Below are 18741 nucleotides of genomic sequence, written 5' to 3'. Positions count from 1 at the left end.
ATTCTTTTCATCTTACTCACACGCTTTTCCCTTTTTCAATCTATATTTTACTTATTTTCTTACAATTGATATTTTTTTATATTAAAAATATGATTAACAAATTATTAAGAGCAAATTATACAAACTTACCCGTGCATCGCACGGGCAAACTACTAGTTTTTTCAAAAATAACCAATTCATTCATTATAATAATAAATAAATAATTATAGTAATATTTTCATCTCCCCTAACCCATGATAAATTCCTTCATTTTTTATAAGTTATAACTACAAAAAAAGTGCTCCCCAGCGACATATATTAGCGACGTGGAAGTCACGTGGGTAATTATTGCCTCTAGCGACGTGACAACCACGTCGCAACATGTTTTTAAATTTAAAATAACTTTATAAACATAAAGTAATGAGGTGTCAGACGTTGGGTTACGGGAAAAAGGTTGCGAGGTGGGTAACACGTCGCTACATTAAATGTATAAATTAAAATTTAAAAAGCAATAACGTTCACATGGGGGGAGATTCAAATTTTAAAAAATTAAGTTGTGACGTTGTAAACACGTCGCAACATTTATAACGTTCCCAAGAATTGACTAGGTGACAGCATTTATGGCAGAGACATTAATTAAATATTACCGTTTGCTTGTTGCGACGTGTTTACCACGTGGCAACTAGCGAGGTTTACTTCACGTCGCTACTTTGATTATTTATGAGAGCAATTCCCTTCACTCCCCCACACCTTCGTCGTTGCAGAACCAAAATGCTCATTCTTTTATTTTATTCTAAATTTTATTGTTATTGGCTCATTCGCAATTATTTTAAATTGTATACTATCTTAATTATTTGAGTTCACATCTTTTATGTTTTTTTATTTTATTTTTGTTTGCTCATTTTTTATTATGATTTTTGTAGGCACACATTTTGATGACAATTTAAAAAACAAGATGAATTGTGAAAAATAGTGGATTAAAATATGAATGTTATATTCAAGAGCACTTAAAAGAGATGATAATGATCTCTTTCACCATATTAAGAGGTCTTAGGTTCGCATTCAGTCATAACCACAAAATAATGTTCATTTTTTTTGAAAGTTTTGTCATCTTTTAGAATTCTCATTGATACGAGGGATTAGTCATTGTAGTTATCTCATGTTTTTTTTTCTGTGAGATATTGGATCGAACTCTAGTATGGACGAAGGGTAGCTTCTTGGTTTGACAGGATTAAGCATGAAGTCGAATGTTGTTCACATGCTTGTGTCGAAGATGCTAGGGTTGTTAGCATGTTAAATTAGGTTTTAGTGTTTAAATCCTAATTTGTTAAGTTAGCTTGTTTATTAAGTTGGCTTGTGTAATGGGCCTTGTGAAAAAAAGCCCATTATTTAGTATGTTAGGTTTTATTATAAATAGCATACTAGTCTCTCATCATTGCTAAGCTACAAATCCTAATTTGGGGTGAGAGAGGTTATTTGTTATTCTTGTAAACTTGTAATCTTGTTTTAAGAGAAAGTAAAAGAATAGCAGTTATAACCAATATTTGTGTTCTCCTATTCTTCCTTGTCCTTTATTCATCCCTTATTTTATACTTAGTTCGTGGCATTGAATTCACAACAAATTGGTGCGGTGAGCATGGAGAAGATGCCTTCAACAAAGTATGAGATTGAAAAGTTCATTGCAGCGAATGATTTCGGTCTATGGCGCTTGAAGATGAAAGCCATACTGGTTCAGCAGGGTTGCTTGAAAGCGTCGAAGGGAGGTGCAACCAGAATGCAAAATTGACGGCAACGGAGAAGTCATTGCCGAGTTGTAAGTTTTTCCACTGTATTCAGTTGATAAAGCTGCATGAAGAAAGCTAGTTCTTTCCCTTGATGTTGTAGAGTTAGATCCAAGGTGGAGATTTGTGAAATATTGGATCGAACTCTAGTATGGCCGAAGGGTATATTCTTGGTTCGACAGGATTAAGCATGAAGTCGAAGGTTGTTCACATGCTTGTGTCGAAGATGCTAGGGTTGTTAGCATGTTAAATTAGGTTTTAGTGTTTAAACCCTAATTTGTTAAGTTAGCTTGTTTATTAAGTTGGCTTGTGTAATGGGCCTTGTGGAAAAAAGCCCATTAGTTAGTATGTTAGGTTTTATTATAAATAGCATACTAGTCTCTCATCATTGCTAAGCTGCAAATCCTAATTTGGGGTGAGAGAGGTTATTTGTTATTCTTGTAAACTTGTAATTTTGTTTTAAGAGAAAGTAAAAGAATAGCAGTTATAACCAATATTTGTGTTCTCCTCTTCTTCCTTGTCCTTTATTCATCCCTTATTTTATACTTTGTTCGTGGCATTCAATTCACAATAAATTGTGCGGTGAGCATGGAGAAGATGCCTTCAACAAAGTATGAGATTGAAAAGTTCACTGGAGTGAATGATTTCGGTCTATGGCGCTTGAAGATGAAAGCCCTACTGGTTCAGTAGGGTTGCTTGAAAGCGTTGAAGGGAGGGGCAACCATGAATGCAAAATTGACGGCAACGGAGAAGTCATTGCCGAGTTGCAAGTTTTTCCACTGTATTCAGTTGATAAAGCTGCATGAAGAAAGCTAGTTTGTTCCCTTGATGTTGTAGAGTTAGATCCAAGGTGGAGATTTGTTAGATATTGGATCGAACTCTAGTATGGCCGAAGGGTAGCTTATTGGTTCGACAGGATTAAGCATGAAGTCGAAGGTTGTTCACATGCTTGTGTCGAAGATGCTAGGGTTGTTAGCATGTTAAATTAGGTTTTAGTGTTTAAACCCTAATTTGTTAAGTTAGCTTGTTTATTAAGTTGGCTTGTGTAATGGACCTTGTGGAAAAAATCCCATTAGTTAGTATGTTAGGTTTTATTATAAATAGCATACTAGTCTCTCATCATTGCTAAGCTGCAAATCCTAATTTGAGGTGAGAGAGGTTATTTGTTATTATTGTAAACTTGTAATCTTGTTTTAAGAGAAAGTAAAAGAATAGAAGTTATAACCAATATTTGTGTTCTCCTCTTCTTCCTTGTCCTTTATTCATTCCTTATTTTATACTTTGTTCGTGGCATTGAATTCACAACATTTTCTCTTAGTTTTTCCACTCATTCATTTTACCTTAAGATTTTTTATAGGTGCAAATTTGAGATGATAATGATCTCTTTCACCTTAGTCTGAGGTCTTAGGTTCGCATTCAGTCATAACAACGAAACATTTTTCATTTTTTTTTGAATGTTTTGTCATCTAATAAAATTATCATCCATCTGAGGGATTAGTCACTGTAGTTATCTCATGTTTTTTTTTCTTATTAATTTCTTAGTATTTTTTTCACTCATTCATTTAACATTATAATTTTTATAGTTACAAAATTTATAGAATAAAAAAAATGAATGTTATATTCAAGAGCACTTGCATGAGATGATAAAGATCTCTTTTAACTCCATCGTAGATTTTTTATTCAAAATCAATCCTAACGACACATCAATGTTAAATTTTTTGAAAAAATTTGATCATCTACTACAATATTGAATCAAGGGGTTAGACCCTGAAGTTAACTTATGTTTTTTTTTTGTAGGTACGTATTTTGAAGACAATTTTAAAAAAAAAATGAATCGTGAAAAATGGTGGATTAAAAGATGAATGTTATATTCAAGAGCACCTACATGATATGATAATGATCTCTTTCACCTTAGTCAGAAGTCTTAGGTTCGAATTCAATCATAACCACGAAACAATTTTCATTTTTTTGAACAGAATTCTCATCGATTTGAGGGATTAGTCACTGTAATTATCCTATTTTTTTCCTATTATTTTCTCTTACTTTTTTTCCCACTAATTCATTTTTCCTTATAATTTTTTATAGGTACAAATTTTTATAGATTTTTTTAAAAAAAATGAATTATAAAAAAATTTATAAAAAAATGGATGTTATATTGAAGAATACTTGCATGATATGATAAAGATCTCTTTCAACTTAATCGTACATTTTTTATTCAAAATAAATCCTAACCACACATCAATGTTAAATTTTTTGAGATAATTTAATCATCTACTACAATATCGGATCAAAGGATTAGTCCCAGAAATTAACTAATGTTTTTTTCTATTATTATTTTTCAATAATTCATTTACCATTCAGTTTTTCTTTTTCCGTGATTACATTATTATTAAAAAATATAATTATTTATCACGGACTAATATATACTATATATAATTAATCAATAATCATATAATTTTTTTAACGTTCCACTTTTATCCCACCTCTGCTATATATTTTTTCGTGCTAGCATAAGAATTAAACTTTTGAATGTTAGGTTGAGACTATTTTAAGGTCATATCTTCATCTTCATTTTCTCTTATATTTTATTTCCATTTCATTAAAAAAATCACATTATATCATAATAAAACTACGGTAATATTCTTTTCATCTTACTCGCACGCTTTTCCCTTTTTCAATCTATATTTTACTTATTTTCTTACAATTGATATTTTTTTATATTAAAAATATGATTAACAAATTATTAAGAGCAAATTATACAAACTTACCCGTGCATCGCACGGGCAAACTACTAGTTTTTTCAAAAATAACCAATTTAACATTTTTACATTGCAACTATTTACCATTCAATTTTTTTTAAAAGGAAATGGAATTAAACAAAGGAGTATAAGGGATATTCCACCCAAAAACAAAACAGAAAGCTCCTATAACTCGAAAGAAACGAGCGGCAGAATATTTCAAGTATAAAAATTACAAATCTCCACTAATTTGTAGAAAGATAAAAGCCAATTCTAAGAAAAAAGAATTATAGCTGACATACACTCAGAGAAACGAAATAACTCATTCTTGAAAATAATCGCATTACGCTTCAACCATAAACACCAAGCCGTTACTAAACAAATCACCTCCACTATGGTCATCTTGGACAAACTCTTCACTTTTTCGCAAAAGAAGAAGAAACTGACAAACTCCTCAAAAGACAAGTCCGGAATGTGGCCTATCCAAACAAACACCCTCCTCCAAATACACGACGTTACCTCGCATTCACCAAATAAATGTGATAAAGATTCCTCATCCGTCAAACTCATGACACAAAGTAAGTCATTATTATCCACCAAATTCCCCTCTTAAACAACTGATCTTTAGTTGCAATTCTTTTATGAATAGAACGTCAATCGAAAAACATAATATTAGAGGGAACTTTAACCTTCCACAAATAATTCAAATCTTTAACCAAAGTCGGATTTAGGGGGCTGAAAGATTGGCCTTAAAACAATCATAATACGCCTTAACGATCATAATACTGAATAAATATGCTGATATCCTTTTCGCTACCTTGATTTTCAGGAAAAGGATTGTACTTTTGTACTATTATTGTTGCCACTAACTTCATCCTCATCATCACTACATGCAACAAGCAAAAATCATAACAAGTATTTTGAGGATTTAAACCTACCCTCCATCGGATTTTTTCACCATCTATATAAAGAGATCTTGGAAGTTTGAAAAGACAATATTTACAAGTGTGAAAAATTGAAGGAAGAATAGAGAAAAGGCAAGAATAATCTTTAAGAGAAAATTTGTTATCTTTACACTTTGAACTTTTCGTTGTATAATTTTTCTAAAGTGTAAAGTTTGTATTTCACACTGTTTGTATCATCTTTTTGGAACAACGTTGTAAACCCATTCTTGGTTTTGTAAACTCTGATTTTGTAGTTGTAATCAAAGTTTTCTTAGTGGATTAAGTCCTTATTGAGAATGCTCAATTACCTTGGCGAGGGGAGTGGCCGAGTGGATATAGCTTAGTTATCAACAAACTAGGATAAAGTCCTTGTGTATTTTATTATGTTTGCATCTTTATTGTTTGTGTTTTTGGGTGAGCAAAAAGTTTCAATCATGAAAATAACTGAACAATCGATCACTAGTTTTCTATTGGTAGATATAACAACTTAAAAAAAGATAACCTAATGATACTCAAGCAGAGGTGTTTAAACTGTTCAAACAATTTATACATATCTTATATTTGAAAACAATTGCATCAAACTAATTCATTCTTCTGCGAATTCTACCAGCTCTGTTGCGTGGTCTCTTCAGTCTTACATTAAACATCCATTCAAAGAATCTTATAAGATTTCCGGGCTTTTCAAAGAAGAAGACATTGTATCCCAACAACATTCCAAGTACAGCCCCACTCACATATCCTGTTACTACTACTTTCCATCCAAATCCTGATTCCTCTTCATCTTCAGAAGTTGAGTGTGGTGATTGATCTTCATCAATTATGCACGATTTAGACAAAGGTAATTCACATAACATTGTATTTCCTTCATATGAATCATTTCCTAATGTATCAAACTGTTGACATGTAGGTGTGACTCCCTCAGGATGGTTTTTTGAAAGGTTTAAGAAAGAGAGAAAATTCAAATTTCCTTCATATTGTTTGAAAGTTTGAGACCTATGAGAGAAATTAATTCTCCAATGTCACGTGGAATTTCTCCTTCAAAATTGTTGTTTGATAAATTAATTCTCTTTTCACTTATCTCAGCACTGAGAGATACATCACCATTTGGCACCATTTGATTAAGCACATTAAGACTTTTAATTGCATATTCAACTTCTAAGTATACTTTCCCAAAAACCTCCAAATTCCAAATTCTCATTCTTGATTTCATAAGCTTAAGCTTCTCTTTGAAGATATACATTTTCTTGCCTTGAATGTTTGATGATTTCAAGTCTCTTCAATCATAGTTAGGAAATCCGAATGATCAAGCCAAGCTGAAAAGAACTTAAAGGGTTTGGACCCCTAGTTTGAAAGGTTGGCTTTGAACATTAGTGGACAATGATATGTAATTTCCCTATTACCCACGAATTGTCCTTTTTAACTCCATTTATCAATTAAACCTTAAGAGATAAGAAATCGATCGAGCCTGCTCATAGAATTTCCAACAGCATTAAACCAAGTAAATGTACTCCCTAATTAACCAGTATAACAAAATAAGACTAATAAAAAGCTAACAAAGAAAATATAAAAATAGATTAGTTTATAAACTTCATTCGAGAACAATTAAGGGAGTAGGTAAACTAGTTTATAGTTTGAAGGAGCTATTTTTCTCAAAATAAAAGGAAAAAATGGTCTGATACTAAAGGATTCTCCTACAATTTTTAAAATGTGATTATATTTTATAGTTATTGATTGCTTTAAAACAAATCTTACTTACATAAAAACCAAAGAAAAAAAATTTGGTCAAGCACATTTTCTTCTGTTCATTTACTATCCAATCCTTCAAAGTATATATGTCTAAGTAAACCCATCCAGTTGGCACATAACTTAGTTGTATAAGATGAGTAAACTTTAGATAAAAGTAAAATGAACCATTAATAATTAAGAATCAAAACAATTTATTTAATACCTAAGATATTCAAATATCAAGCAACATTTATTTACAAACTAAGGATATCAAAAGAGATAAGGCTACATTACACAAACAGAAAAAGTTCAAACTTCAAGCAATAATATCTTAATATTTGAAAACACCGACATCAAATTAATTCACTCTTCTTCGATTTGCACCGGCTATGTTGTGTGTTCTCTTCAATCTTATGTTAAACATACGTTCAAAGAATCTTACAAGCGGTACAGGTTTTCCAATGAAGAAGACATTATATCCAAAGAGCAGCCCAAATATTGCCCCACACGCATATCCTGTTACTACCGCTTTCCATCCAAAACCTGATTCCTCTTCATCTTCGGAAGTTGAATGTGGTGCATCATTTTTGCATGATTTAGACAACGGGAATCCACATAACATTGCATTTCCATCATAGGAATTATTGTCAAATGTATCAAACTGTTTGCCTTTAGGTACGATTCCCTCAAGGTGGTTTTGTGAAAGGTTTAAGAAAGAGAGGAAATTCAAATTTGTTAAATCCACCGGAATCTCACCTATCAATTGGTTCCTTGAGAGATCTAACCATTCCAAATTTCTCAAATTACTCAAAGATTGAGGAATATTACCTGTGATTTCATTGTTTGAAAGGTTGAGACCTTTGAGAGAAATTAGTTCTCCAATGTCACGAGGAATCTCTCCTGCAAAATTGTTATTTGATAAATCAATTGTTGTGAAAGTAGTCAATTTTCTCGTTAGCTCCATAGAAAAACCTTTCATTACAACCACCACAGAGTCAATATAGTAATTCTCCTTACCTATGTATTGCGGACCAATTTGACTGTCATTCACGTTCATCATTCCTTGAAAGTTCTTGATGCATGATGTTGGCAAAGGGCCACTCAAATTATTATGAGAGATGTCAAAAATTCTCAACTTAGAAAATGAATGCTCAGTGCTAGAACATGTGATTGTACCGTGAAGTTTATTTGATCGTAGACTGAGTACTTGTAACTCTTGTAGAGTTTCAAGCCAATTTGGAAATGCATCATCTATGTTGTTGTTTCCAAGGTCCAAAATTTCAAGGGCTATGCATCGAGCCAAAGAGCGTGGTAGTGGTCCTTCCAATTGATTGTCATTCAACTTTATTGTCTCAAAAGAATTTTGTTCGGAAAAGGTTCTAGGAATCCTTCCATAGAGTTTGTTCATTTGTAAATCCAATACTTGAAGATAAGAAAATGTTCCTAGACATTTTGGGATTGTTCCTGTTAATTTGTTGTGTGCCAAATTGAGCACACCCAAGAACCTTGCATTGCAGAAAGTTGAAGGAATGTTTCCAGTGAAGTTGTTATTTGAGAGCAAAAAAATTTGAATGTTATATGGTGGAATTGGAAGATCTCCTTGCAACTTGTTGAAACTAAGATCAATGTGTTCAATGTTCTTCCATGATGAGCTTAAGAGCTGACTTTGAAACCATTTGGGAATTTTCCCATGAATGTTGTTATTAGAGAGATCTAATAATCTTAAATTTGGTAGGGGTGCTAGGAATTTAGGAAAACTAGTGATGTTAGTTGATGATAAATTTAAGTATTGAAGGTTAGGTGTGAGGATTTTAGCTTTGTTATCAATGTTGATAGAAAGAGCATTATTGTGCGAAAGATCTAGGGAAAATAGATTTTTAAATGTTGAAAATTGGTGAAAATGCACAACACCACTCAAATTTGTTGATGACAAATGTAAGTAAGTAAGATTTTGTAGTTCAAATATTGAATTTGGAAAATGACCATGTAAGTTGTTATTAGAGAGAAACACATATTCTAAAGAATGAGTTGAGAAGTTACTAATGAATCCTGTGAGGTGGTTGTCACCGAGGTGCAACCTTGACAAAGAAGGCAAATAATAACACCAATGTGGAATTGTTCCATTTAACATGTTATGTCCTAAATACAAAATGCTCAATTTTGAATATTTTGTGATTTCACTAGGAATTGGGCCAACTAGTTTATTAATATAAAGTGATAAATATTCTAATTTGATTAAATTTTGAAAAACATTTGGAATGTTGCTGCTAAATTTATTATATCCAAGATCTAAGAAAGTAAGATTTGTAAGTTTTGAAAGTAATGATGGGATCTCACCCTCAAAATTGTTGACAGCAAGGTTCAAGTATGTAAGTTGAGTGAGGAACCATTCCATTAAATTTGCAGAAATGAAGGTCTAAATGAGTAAGAGACTTCAACTGACCTATGGAATAAGGAATTTCACTTGAGAGAGCAGTTTCGGAGAGGTCCAAGTACCTAAGAGGAGTGCTCCAGTTGGACTTTGGGAGTTGACCACTACAATATTCATTATCAGACAAATCTAGTTTTTGAAGATTAGGTAGAGAGAGGATGTCAGTTGACAAATATCCTTTCAACTCAGTTGATGCTAGGCTAAGAGAAACCAAAGAGGATGACAAATTGTTTAGCATAGACAAAGAGCTCTCTCTGATTGAACTCATATTCACATAATCTAGAGAAAGCTCCCTCAAATTAGTAGCATTATGAACGAGTTTCTTCCATGTGAATGGATTGAGTTCCGATTGACCGTAGTAATTGCTAAGATCAAGTGATACTAATTTTGACAAATGAGAGATGGTGGATGGAATATTACCGGTGAGATTAGAGTACGATAGATTTAGATATGCAAGATTAACTAGATCACCAACACCAATTTGCAATGAAGACATAGAAAAATCATTAAAAGCCAAGTTGAGTTGTTGAAGGTGTCTAAGTTGAATGGGATGTAATTTACCTTTTAGATTGTTGCAACTAAGATCCAGACCAATCACGTAGTCTGAAACGTTGTCACACATGACACCATCCCACTCGCAACAGTCTTTACTTATTTTCCAAGACTCTGTCTTGAAAGAAAAAGAGGGACAGCGATACAACGGATAATAGTGATGATCATCATATTCAGGTTTAGATGAAGTGTTGACAAAAAAAGAGTTCTTGAATTGTAACAAAGCAGAGGTGTCGTGAGGATTGCATAATGAAAAAGTGTAGCAAGTAAAAAGTGTAAGAAGCAGCAATAAGAACAAGTGAAGGGAAACATAAGGCAATACTAAAAGTAAGGATCCCATTTGATTTAGGATGTAGCAATTGATTCTCATCTGTTTATATAGATAGAAAAGAAGCAAAGAAGAATTTGTGTAGTTCAAGGTATAGTGACATAATAATTTGACAACATTAATTCATAGAAATGATTACCGTATATGAAGACATGCATTTTTTCAAAGGGGGGCCACGACTTTTGAACCGTGTGCATGTACCAATCACAAACAATGAGTAATTTCATTAAAAACTTGATCGATTAAATCAATAAAATAATAACATTTGTTGGTAATTTTCAAATATTATAAATATATTATACACTCTATTTGTTGGTAATTTTGCAGACTTTGGTAAATCAAGATACTTCACAATATAAGATATTATATTTTTGCACTCTATTGACGTGGTTGCGATCTTAATGGAGTCATCAATTCCATTAAAAGCATGGAGGAAATTTGTTGGTAATTTTAAGATGTTTTAAATATATTATACCCTCTATTTCTAGAAAATTTCTTTACCCACCTCCCTATGGGGGGTCAACCCCAGCGAAATTCTCAAACTACCCCTGCTTCGGAAATGAACTTCCGAAGCGCTTTTTTTATAAAAAAATTTCCTTGATTCGGAAGTTCATCTCCGAAAACACCTCATGGGGGGTGCGTTCGGAGATGAACATCCGAAAACACCTCATGGGGGATGAATTCGGAAGTTCATTTCCGAATTATGCAGAAACTGTGTTTTTTTTTATGTTTTTTCTTAAACGCAACCGCATTTTAATTAAACGTTACCGGCAAATTAAATAAACAATAGATAGACTGAAAACACTAATATGATAAATAAACAAAAAAAATACTAATATGAAAATATTATATACAAACCGAAATAAATAAAAATAGTGTGCTAAATATACAATCCAAAATCAAAAAATGAATAAACCCCACCACTACTGGGTGTGCCTAACCCGCTCACCCTGGGCCCTCCTCTGCCGTCTGTACCCCGCCGCACGGCCCGCATCAGTGACGATGATCTCCATCACGGCGACTACCTCTGGTCCGCCCTCCCAGATCCGCCGAGCGACGTGATCCTGGTAGTGAATCAGCAGGAAAGTGTCAAAAGGCCCTCCCGGAAAGCTATCCACCTCCTGCTCCTCCTGCTCCTCCTCCTCCCCGACTGGAGGGTCAACATCCGGTATGACCTCCTCCTCCTCCTCATCCTCATCCTCCTCCTCTCGCTGGCGGGAAGAAGATACCCGAGCCAGCCTACTCCTAGAGCCAGAAGCAGATGAACTCTCCACCAAGTCCTGTGGAACGCGGACACGGCGTCCCCGTCCCTGCCCCCGTCCCTGGGTCGACGCCAGATGCGCCGCCGCCCGCTCGCGTCTAGCCGACGCAGTTTGGGACTCTCTCCCCTGTCTGATGCGTGCTGGCTGGTCTGACATGATCCTGTAAACAATCGAAATCGATTAATATGCGAGACAAATGAAAAAACAAAAAAAAAATGAACTTCTGGTACAGTTCGGAAGTTCATTTCCGAAAACTGGGATGGAGGTGTTTTCGGAAATGAACTTCCGAAACACCCCCACGCAGAGCTTCTCTGCAACCTCCAATGGCAGACCCAAAAACCTAAACCAAATCCATTTTTTTGCCTACTAAACATCCTAATATCAGTACTAAGCTATCTTAATGTCATTTTTTCAGATTCTAAACACCCTAATATAGTTTAATCAAATAGATCTAAAACTTGAAAAAACAATGATAAACTTACCAATTAGTGTTTAATGATGAGTTTGGTTGAGTTTGGAAGAAGAGTTTGGCTACTTCACACTTGCTTCTGCAGAAATTTCGCCTATGGAAGTGTTTGATGATGATTAGGGTAAATGATTTGGGGGAGGGGGAGAGTTCTGCTTAATCTGCAGAACGCGTTTTATTTCGGAAGTTCATTTCCGAAATTGTAGTTTCGGAAATGAACTTCCGAAATAAGACATTTTTTTCAAAAAAAAAGGCGCTTTCGGAGATGAACTTCCGAAAACACCTTTTTCATGCATTTCGGAAGTTCATTTCCGAAGTCAGGGGTATAATGGGGTTTTCAGCAGAGGTGGACTAGAAGATAGGGAGGTGGCCAAAGAATTTCTCCTATTTCTATGTGAGTGATATAAAAAAAATACTTTTAAGAGACTAAAGTTTCTGTTATTAATTAATATCACAATGTATGTTTTAATTTATTTTATTATTTAGTATCATATTTCTTTTAGTGATAGAAATATTCAACAACAAGATTAACTCGTTAGCATCCATAAGTGGGAACAGAAGAAAATGAAAACATGCATTAAATAGCATCTTCTCTTATACAAGGGATGAGCAAAACGTTTTACACAACATTTCCATAAAAAAGAACAAGTGAAAAGTGAAATAAGAAAAAACAATTAAAAAGGAACCCATTTAGAGGAAGTTGCATGTGCACTCTGTTTTTAAAAGTCTTTCTTTACTTGTTTAGGGTGTGTGCGTACCGATTGAGTGATGGCATGCACTTGTTTTGTAGTAAGAGATGTTTTTGTTCAACCGTATGGAGCACTTCAACAAGAAATATTTAAGATGGGAAGGGACTGAGTAAAATGAAAACAATTCTATATCTCTCTCAATGATCGCTCCATCGTCAAGAAAGATGATAAATGCGAAGTTGAAAACTTTATCTCACACCTTTATGTTTATACTTTTCTTCCTATATTTTTTCAAAAATAACCAATTTAACCTTTTTACATAGTAACTATTTACCATTCAATTTTTAACTCTCTCATTTAACCTTTTCAAATTTCGTGTAAGTTCACTCCTACAATAATGGCTTAATGTATCATTTGGTCCCTTAGTTTAATTTCAGTTCAGTCCCTTATATAATAAACGTTACATTCAGGTCCCTTATTTGTACTTCCGTTAGTGAATGTTGTCTTTTTTGTTAAGTTTCATGTTTTTCTGTTAGTTTTTGCCGTGTTGGCAGTCGAGTTGGGCATCATTAGGTCACCTGGATTTATGATTAACACATTTGAATAAAAATGACATTTCTTCTCAAGGTTCCATATTTCTTTCTCATTGTTCATTTTCATTCACCCTTTCACCTTGTCTCCTACAATCTCTTTCGTTCATCAGCATTCGTGAAACGTTCATCTCCATCTCCATCTTCGTGTGCAAAGGTACAATACTATTTATTCAATATTATCAGTGTTCATTTCTTCCATTTTCGTTCATCTCTCCTACTGATACTTCGTTCGTCTTCATTTTTTAGGGTTTGTGGAACAAGAAGATCTTCTACATTCTGTGATAATTAAGGTATGAGTAATGCAAAATATTTATAGTTTTGTTACCCTTAACTGTATTTCTCATTTAGGATTTTACATATTCCGTCTCTAAGTCATGGTAGTCGCTTTGTGTGCATTGTTCATCACGGGGGTGAGTTTTCTGAGTTCACGAAACTAGGGTATAGTGGGTTAGAGGAAACTTGCAATGTGGATCCTGATTATTGGAGTTATTTTGAAGTATTAGATGGGTTAAGAGAGTTAGGTTACCCAAATATAGAGAGTATTTCATATCATGACCAAATAGAGAGTAATAGCATTGTTGAGCTGAAAGATAACAAAGGAACTAGGAGGATGCATACAATAGCTGAGTTGACTGGGGAAGTCCATTTATATGTTTTGCATTATGTGCTACAAACTAATATTTTAGGCCATTTCAGCAAAGGTCATAAGCTTTTGAAACAACATTACTTCACCTATTAATAGGCCATTTTGAATTTAGAAGATCACATGATATAAGCCTATCATCTTCATAGAAAATTTCATATTTCTATCTTCTCTACATTCGAATTTTCATCTATTTTATGCAAACTCAAATATAAACTGAATTACCCTGTGTATTCATGCCAGTCAATTCTAAGACATTTTGGAAGTGCTTAAATACAACTAATAAAGTGATTATATTTACTATTCAAGTCTGGATTCATTCGACTTAATTTTTTTATCTAACACCACCAATGCAACACATGTGCTTCGACCTCTTGGAGTCTTTTGCCTTATGTTAGTGATTAGTGACTGCGAGTCAAATCGTTTATTTCCTAAAGAATAAAGTTTATATGCAAATTAATAATATTATTTCCTAAAGAACAGACTGTAGCAACCTGCTCTAAAAATTAAGATTTTAGAGTCGCCACCTATTCTACCAGGGCGAATAGGAAACCCTACGCAGTTAAGAGAATTCCGGGTACGTTATTATATTTGGGTCAAGGGAAGGTGTTAGGCACCCTTAACCCTTTCCTAAGGTTTTGAGTTTAAGGCAAAGGTTTGTGGCTAAACATGTTAAGGTTTAGGGTTTATAGCTAAGTAAATGAATAAGGTGAAAAGTGAGATTTTGGGGAAGGGGACTCGCCTTGGTTATCCAAGTGCCTACGTACCTCCTTATGGAGGATCAGAGTCTACGTAGTTCGGGGTAGGGTTGTACGCCTTAGATTTAGTATGAGGTTGTTTGAAGGTATTTTGAATTACCTTATCGTAGTTTTGAAATTCGCAGTTTGCAAGGTATTTTGAATTACCTTATGGTAGTTTTGAAAATCCGTAGTTTGAAGATGAAATTGTGTTTTGAATGTGGCGTACAACCCTGATTTTAATATCTTCTATTAATCGCGATGATTAATAGGTTTAATCACTATAATTAACAGATTTAATAAAGAATTGCTAATTATTCTAATCGATAGATTCGATTATCACCATTAGCAACTAAACGCATTTTAAATTAGATTATTAATTATCGTTACTCCTCGTAATCAATAGATTCGATTAAAATAAATAACGAATTGATAAAAAAAAATGCTAATCATCGTAACCAATAGAATTGGTTAAAACCCTTTAGCAAAATAAACCTTTTTTGAATTTAATATTTAATTAATTAAATAATCGATTATTACCCATCGCGATCAATTAATTTAATCGAAACGAATAATAAATAAAATTTTAACATGATATTATTAATCCAATTTTAAGTTAATTATTAACCTAAATTAAATTATCAATTAATTATCCTAATTAAAAAATATTAACTAATTATTTATTACCTAATGTAAATTAATTACTAAAAACTAATCTTATTAATTAATAATGATTTAATTATTTTATAGAGAAAAAGGATTTAATTAGTTAAAAAACAATCTATATTAATAAATATAAAAATTTGTAAAAAACCTGGGCGTGTAATCCTATGTAGCATGCCCTTGAGTGTTCATGGTGGGGTCGCAGCTCCGGGGGCGTTGGATTCAGTCTTGATGAGATCTGATGGCGATGGCACGAGGGCGTACGATAGAGACGCGCATGCCACATGCACTGAACCTACAAAGCATTAGGAGGAAAAACAATTGAACAAAATATTTTTGCAAGGAGCAGGGATCGAACCCCTGCCCTTGCGTACCAAGACCCCGAGACTCTCTCCTTCTCCACTACGCCACTTTTATTCCGCTGCTTATGTAATCGTTAGTGATTAGTATAACATAAACTAAAATTTCAAAAGAAACAACACGCGCCAAAGCTATCGTCTTCCTCCTTGCGAACCCAAATTTTTAGCTACGATTTGTTCCGTAGCAACAACCTTTTACCTATGGATAAAACGTAGCTACAAGACCTGTAAATTTCAAAGTCAATCAATACATAATGGAAATCAATGGCGCGGGTATAGGACGACTCAGAATCACTTCTTGAACGCAGCGGTATAACTCGTTTGGTTAAATTGTGTCTGTATCAAGAACCCCTAATTGGGAGCTCTGAAACCCTAGCCATGGTAGAGTCTTGTACCTGCCTTGAAGAACAAATTAAACTATCTAGATAGATTTCAAATATCACTATGAACACAAATATGTAATCAAATCACATCAAAAACGTATGAATCATGTAAATCGAATTTGAAAAGAAACTAACAAACCATGAACGAACCTCAACACTTATGAAGGCCTTGGATGATAGTGACGATTGGAATCTCTTCAGAGAAACTCCAGGAAGGCGTTAGAACCAACAAATCTTCTTGAACCAGCCTCCAATTCCAAAACCGACTTGCTCGTTTTCTTTGATTTTTTAGAGCTTGAACACGATTTTCAGGGCTGCAAAAACCTCTTCCTGTATTCTCAGTAGCTCGTATATATATGTTAGATGAAATTAGGTTAAGCAAATTCTATCAAATCTTCATAATTTTTGGAGATTGTAATTTGATTGAATCATGATTATGGAACTTTCCAAAATAGGCCAATTCCAATCTTTCTCATTCCAAATCCTCCTTGCACGAATCTGAGCTAATTATGTGACTTTTTGATGATTGGAAACAAAAGAAAATCAAATCTCTTTTATTTCCTATCAATTATTTGATTTAAATTGTATTTTAAATGAATAAAAATCCAATAAAAATAGAATAAAAATCAAATAACCATGGGGTTGGGTTTGGATATTCTTAGTGACTTGGGGAACAAGATTGGGTCATAAAATGATAGGCCCGTTTGCAAGAAAATCTATTTTGAACCTTATTTGCTTCACATTTTCCATCCAAAATTGACCAACTTTGACAAGGCATATCTCCCTCAATTTTTAAGATATGGAAAATTTCTAGGACTTTTTGGAAACCTCAAGATGTCCTCTACAAGCCACTTTGGAAAGGTTTTTGCATTTGAAGATTTTATCTTGATGATATGGCCTTTTACAAAAAACTGCTTTTGGTTGACTTTTGAAAAGGACCTATAATCTTTTGTACCATATCTCTCAAATGAAGTATTTCTGGCCTTGGCATGTTAGAGAAAAAGTTGTATAGAATTCAATTTCCTTCGAAATAGGCTTTGAGTGAGAAATTTCTGACATTCCATGTGAAAGTTATGACTGGTCAAAGTTCATTTGACTTTCTCCTATAAAACCCTAATTTAACAACTTTGAATCTTGTTGATTTTGAAGCTTTCCTTGATAAATCATGATTAACCTTTGATCAAATGATGAATGATACTTTAAAATAAGGATGTTGACCAAAAATCAGGAGCTTGGACTGTGATTTGACCCTAGTTGAATTTTAGGTCAAACTAGTCGACTGTTGACCATTTAAGCATTTGACTGAGCAATCTTGTAAGCTGAGGCTTGAAACTTGGCATGGGGATAATTTGAAACCTAATAAACCATACGAAACCCATTGGAACCCTTGATACATCTTTTCTCCTTAGCAAATCCAAAACCCTAGTTCAGGAGATCCTTGATTAAGAGAATGCCTTGAGTAACCCTTGAGCCTTGAGTCATTGAAGATGAAATGAGGAGGGCAAATTTTGGGGTATGACACACACACACATTTTTCTTGATCTTTCCTTTCATAATATTTACAAAGATCTTCAAATGATCCAAAATGCCAAAATTAGGCAGCTATCTCACCATGAGCGATCCCCTCCAACATACTATGCCACACGCAAGCTGCCACTAGACAAAAAAGGAAAGGGTATAAGTGCATTTAAGCCGGTCCTAAATAGAGCGGGCATACTAGGTTGTGCACACCAATAATAACCCCTCTTTCGACCAATTCATCCCTTATTTGAATCTTGCTTGTGACATAGGATTTCCACCCCTAACTTAAGCGTAATCGAAATGCAATCCAACCTATAACAAGCAGCCTTAACAGAAAAACGTTTTGCATCACGCCACCATACAAAAATATCATCTAGAATTGGAATCGGGTTAACATTTGATAGAATGTTATGAAAATAGTCCCATTCACACCATGATGAATCTTCAAAAAGATATGATTGATCCTCGCATTCCAAACCCAGACACCATTTATCCAGTGCCCTAAACCATAAATGTTTGTTCTTGAATCCTGCATAATATTAAATAAACCAGGAAATACCAAATTCAGAGGAATTGAACCGATCCATATATGCGTTCAGAAGTCAATTGCTAAACCATTTCCTAATTTGCAAGCAATGTATTTCCAGACCAATTTGGAGCGTCCCTCCAAACACCTACTAAAGACCTTAAAACTCTCCACCAAAGCGAAAAATTTCTACTGTTAACAGTTCAGGACAGGTCAAGGATCAATCCTTTAATGTCACCATATTTGAAAGCTAAAAGGAGATGCCAAATAGATATATGACCTGAAATGATTTTCCATGCCCATTTACTCAGCAACACCATGTTGATGTTTACTAATAATTTGTGACAAACAACCGCTAGTCCTCCAAACTGGGTGATTTGGTAACTTACAGGATCGACTAGATTGATCCTAGGACACGTGT

At 33.9% G+C, this 18741-nt stretch overlaps 1 pseudogene; it reads right to left on the bottom strand.

Moving 5' to 3' along the window:
- Positions 1-7362: 7362 nt before the first annotated feature.
- Positions 7363-10490, bottom strand: LOC131615607 (receptor-like protein 7; annotated as a pseudogene).
- Positions 10491-18741: the final 8251 nt, after the last annotated feature.

Source organism: Vicia villosa, linkage group LG7 (genome assembly GCF_029867415.1).
Source record: "Vicia villosa cultivar HV-30 ecotype Madison, WI linkage group LG7, Vvil1.0, whole genome shotgun sequence".
NCBI lineage: Eukaryota > Viridiplantae > Streptophyta > Magnoliopsida > Fabales > Fabaceae > Vicia > Vicia villosa.
Note: the sequence above shows the minus strand (reverse complement) of the source record. Positions and strands in the feature narration are given on the sequence as shown.